This window comes from Elephantulus edwardii, unplaced genomic scaffold (assembly GCF_000299155.1).
Source record: "Elephantulus edwardii isolate Elephantulus edwardi_28Jun2011 unplaced genomic scaffold, EleEdw1.0 scaffold00180, whole genome shotgun sequence".
NCBI classification, from domain to species: domain Eukaryota; kingdom Metazoa; phylum Chordata; class Mammalia; order Macroscelidea; family Macroscelididae; genus Elephantulus; species Elephantulus edwardii.
Window position 1 is genome coordinate 6175812 of NW_006399930.1, and position 5185 is coordinate 6180996.

The window sequence follows — 5185 nt, forward strand, 5'->3', positions numbered from 1 at the left end:
TAGAGCAGGGTTTAGGGCTGTTGTAGATAGGGTCGCTATGAGTCGCAAGCGACTCGATGGCACATAACAACATATGTTTATGAGGAAGTCCTGCTGATACAGCTATTATTCAAATATATGAACCCAAAATGAAAGTAAAGTATGACAAAAAAGGAGATTTCTAAAGATTTTTGCCATTTGAGAACATGATCATATAGTTAAGGTACATTAATAATAATTGTTGTATGTAATGTAACAGAAACAGAAGTAGTACTCAGTTAAAAAATATGACTTTGATGACAACAATAAAGCTGAGAATCAAGTGAGAGAAATTTGTACAGTTAATGGTCTATTCATTATGATTAATAATTCTTAAAAACCCAACCCAACAACAACCATAAATGATTACTACAAATGTGGATGTCACCTGATGGATTACACAGGAATTAGATTTACTACATTTGCTTACAGAGATATTGGAGAAGCCTGATATCAGTAGTCAAAACCAAACATCAAGTCAAATGTATATGAATGATTATATGCAAATCAATAAAAAAGAAACAACAGGCTATCTGCAGAACTGACCATCTTATGCGTCATTTTCATTCATACACAAATTCAAATTGAAGATGAAGAAATTAAAATAGGTCCATGAGAATCAACTTATGTTCTTGAGTACATCACAATTGAATTTAAAAATATCTTTAGAATAGATTTGTTGCATTAACACTAATAATTGAAGACCAGAGATAATTGGTAAAATGAAATTAAGGATATCATCCATGAAGAAAATAAAAGATAATTAAAAAAAGAGGGGGAAAAAAACCCAAATTCAAATTCCAGAAACAACTCTGAAATTTGCATTGAAATGTAAAGAAACCAAATCAAGTATGAGTGTTGAAAATAGCAATTGATTTTTTTTTCCGGATTTTCACAATATGCAAAATGGTGGTGGAGTCAATACAAGTGACATCAGCACTATAAACTGTGGGTAGGTGTGAATGGTGTATGTTTAATGGTTCTCTTCCTTTTCTTCAGCCTCCATCCCCACCTTCTTCCTCTCATACACAGTCGACTTAGTACTGGATGAAGCACAGGTGGGCGGGAAGGTAAAGCTTTGTATTAAGTACCTAATGGAAATGCATTGTAACATTTGTTTTGTTTTGTTTTGTTTTCTTCCTGTATGGGAAACCATTTAAGCATTCCTCCACTTTCCATATTTGTCTCATTTGGTTAATTGCCTGTTTTTTTCTTCCAGATTCATGTTATTCTCATGGCCACCTGCACAAAACTGGCTTCTTCCAATGTCTAAAGAGTAAGCTCATCTAGCTTAGTTGTATGTTTCTTTTATAAACAATAAGTATAATGTTATTTTACCATGAGGTATTTAAACAAAATGGGGACATGAGATTAGGAGTGTTGGAATCAGTGAGATTCTAGCTCAGGACAGGGCAGGCTTCAGAGTTTCTGTACATAAGGTCTCTGTGGGTTGAATGTGTGTCAATGCCAATTAACCACAATTGTTTTTTACAAAATAAAAGGAATATTAATAAGTCAGACACATTCCTTCATGTGTCAGATTTTCCCAGAATGGTTTTATCAATTGATGGCCATCAGTCAGATCTCCTTTGGTGTGTTCTATTTGCATTTGTCATTTTCTTCTTGACATAATGTCTAGCACACAAAGTGGGTTAGTACTACAATATTCATGTTACTCTAAGTATTATGTATGCAAGTTCGTGCTACCACTGAATTGCTGCTATTAAATGTTGAAGCTTACACATAAAAAAAGTAAAAGTTTCAAGTGTGCAAATTGTGACTGAGGCTTAGAAACTAAGTGTGTAAAGGGCAATATGTGAGCTATCAAACAGTGTTAGCTGTGGTTTTAGAAGTACAGGTTTTGTGTACAGTAACTGCTTTTTAAAGTTATAATGGAGCTGTCTCATTTTTTTCCCATGATCTAGCAATTATGTTAAGGGAAAAATATATTAGCAATTAGTTGGTTTGTAATTTTTTTTTTAACCAGTGCATCACATCTTTTTATTTCTTGATTGCTGTTACCATAGGTGTTGATTTTGTATTCAAGTAAAATTAAATCCTTAACAACTTTGATCTTTTATTAATCATGATGCACTTTTGTTGTGAGAACTTTTGTTTTCTTGATGTAGTGGTATAATTCATACTTAACTTTGTAATATTTGATCTTTAGTGTGTGAAACAAAATGCATACAAACTTTGTAAGCAAGTCAATATAAAATAAAAATTAAAAATAATAAAAAATGAAGCTGGACTATACGAAAAAGAACATGATCAGGACTGAAAGAAGCTGCTTCAACCTGACAGCACAAACTTGTTTGTTGAAAGTAAAGTAGTCTGCAAGTTTTTAGGAGTATCCCTTATCAGGTATGTCATTACAAGTATATTTTTACCTAGTCCGTTATTTTCTTTTTAACCTTGTTGGAGAAGTTTTTTAATGGGCATAGAGATTTGACTCTTAGAAGTTCCCATTGATCTATTTCTTTCTCTCTTGGTTATAAGGTTTTTATTATGCCTGGAAGACTGTTATTACCATGAATTAGGACATCTAGAGTAATAGCTTTACTCTAATGAAGTTTATAGACTCATTTTAGTCCCTTGATCCTTCTTGAGTTGGTTTTTGTGTATGGTGTGGTGTGATGTGGATTTTGCTTGAGTTTTCTACAAATTGTTTTTCAATTTTGCCAACACCATTTGTTAAAAAGGCTGCCATTTTCCACTTAACTGATTTAATCTCCTTTTCAAAAATCAGCTGAGCATACGTAGATGGGCTAGGTTTTGGTTTCTCAATTCTATTCCATTAATCTATGTGTCTGTCACTCACTATATCTGCAATATGGAATATAATCTAAAGAAACCAGAGCTACCACCAAAATAGATATATGCACACCCATGTTTATTGGTGCATTATTTGCAATAGCAATTAGATGAAAGCAACCCAAGTGCCCATCAACAAATGAGTGGATAGAAAAACTATGGTATACTCATAGAATGGAATACTATGCAGCACTAAGAAACAAGGAACTAATAAAATATTATACAATATGGGTGGCCCTGGAATATATGTTGACTGAAATATCTCAGTCACGTAACGATAAATACTACATAATGCCACTGTTATAAAACAGTACTGATATCGGGGTTGAGGAGAAACTAAGAAAAAAGGGGATAAATAAGGGACACTGCACTGGAATAGATGAAGAAAAGAACTGTTTAAAAGGGATTTATGTTTAGGCATTTTTTTATGACAAAAGAGCTTCATAACAAAGTGAACGGAGGGGGAACAAGGAAGGGAGAAAACTGAAACAATAAATGGATTTTTTTTTAAAAGAAAACTTGGGGGGGTAGAGAGGAAAATGTGCAAAAATAAATTAATGAAAAATTCAACTTTTTCATAAACTGTCATTAAAGTAATAATGAAAAAATAATAAAAAGTGTGCCTTTTGGCTTGTCTTTTATTGTGGTTTTGGTTTTAATTTTTCTTTGTTTGTTGGTTCTACCTTGTTCTTGTCTGCAAATAAAACTGCAGAACTTAAAGCTTTAGCTTTCAGGAAAAAAGAAAGTAAGAACTTAATGTGTGCATGACAACTCAACCACATGAGATTTGTACTCTGAAGGCAGATGTCTTGGAGAGGAAGCCAATGGCAAATATCAGGTTGGGGAAATTTGTTTTCCTATAGAGTATGTGATTTTGTTTAACAAAACAAATAAAAGGAAATATTTTATTCAAATAAGAGTAAGTAAGCAAACTACTATTGGTTGAGCTTTTGTTATATAGTAGTTGAAAAAATATATACAATATAATGTAAAAAAAAGAAGAGAAAGCAGAAAAAGATGCTCTGTGATGGAGTTTGTAAATAGATTTGTTACAGGTTGATCTGTTCTCTAGCTGTGATCTTACTACTTCAACTGGGTATAAGTTGAATAAATTTCACTAAAATTATTATTATTTTTTTTTGTGCGCCCAAGTTTATTGAAAATATTACAGCACAGGAGACAGTCTCAAAGGGCTCCACGTGGAGTTTTGAAATTCATCCCAACTGTGGCTGAGTGACCTGCAGGTTGGACAGACTGCCAAAGTCCAAGAGTTTCAGCATTTCCTTAGTATCAGGATCTACTTCAATGATCTCCTGATCCATGGCTGAAACCTCTGTCTGGTACATAACTGTCTCTACTTCTGCAGCTTAATGGAGATGCCTCTCACAGGCCCTCTCTGAATCTGATGTGTGACATAGCCTGCTATTTTGCTCCGGAGTTTCTTGCTGGGAATAATAGCGATCTCCTTGCACACGCTTGTTTGTGTGGAAGTCATTACCCAGGCGTGTGTAGTATTTCTCAATGATGACCCGGGCCGCCTTCTTCACGGTTTTGGTGCGAACGCGGCCCATGTTGACCGGCCTTGGTGAAAAAGCTAAAATGATTTTTAAGAGTTGTAATAAACAGCAACAACAAAAAAACCCTCACTGTCCTTGATTCATTTCTTTTTTTAAATTCATATTTTCATGAAAGTTTATAGAGAACTTGGATTTCCGTTCACTCATTGTTGCATTTTTCCAACCTAGCCCCCCCAGTTTGTGTAAACAATGAATTTTTTCCCCCTCTTTATTCATTTCTGACTTATTAGGATTCAGTATCTGATATCTAAAGCTGTAAATTATGGTTAGAGAGGAGAGACTATCGTCCTCCACAGAGCCCCTGCTTAATTTGGACTGCTGTGGATATAAAGCCCTTGGGTTAAGAGACAAGCGTGCTATTGACTAGGCCACTTGGAGACTTTTTTTTTTTTCCAAGTTTTGGGGTTTGTTTTTTTTTAAACCTTGATCAAAGTATTTATTGATACTTTCAATTTTGTCCCCCAAATTTTATATTTTTTAAATTTAATGAAAGTTTACAGACTTAGGGTTTCCAGTCATTTATCATTGCACTTTTCCCCCTGCACATCCCCTGCCCCCAATTCACTCTTCTCCTTGAAAAGAAAAACAAAAACCTTTTCATTGTTATGTAGTCCCTCCCCCAAGTCCACTTCACTATATAGCCTTCACTCTCGACTTCTGTATTGACAAGAATATCCATTAATATGTTCCTTTTAAACAGTTCTCTCCCTCATCTCTTTCAATACAATATACATTATTCTTCCCCTCCTTTTCTGTCTTCTCTCAACCCTGATGTC

General features: G+C 34.3%; 1 pseudogene; it reads right to left on the minus strand.

Moving 5' to 3' along the window:
* Positions 1–4017: 4017 nt before the first annotated feature.
* On the minus strand, positions 4018–4403 carry LOC102870322 (annotated as a pseudogene).
* Between the last annotated feature and the right edge of the window lie 782 nt (positions 4404–5185).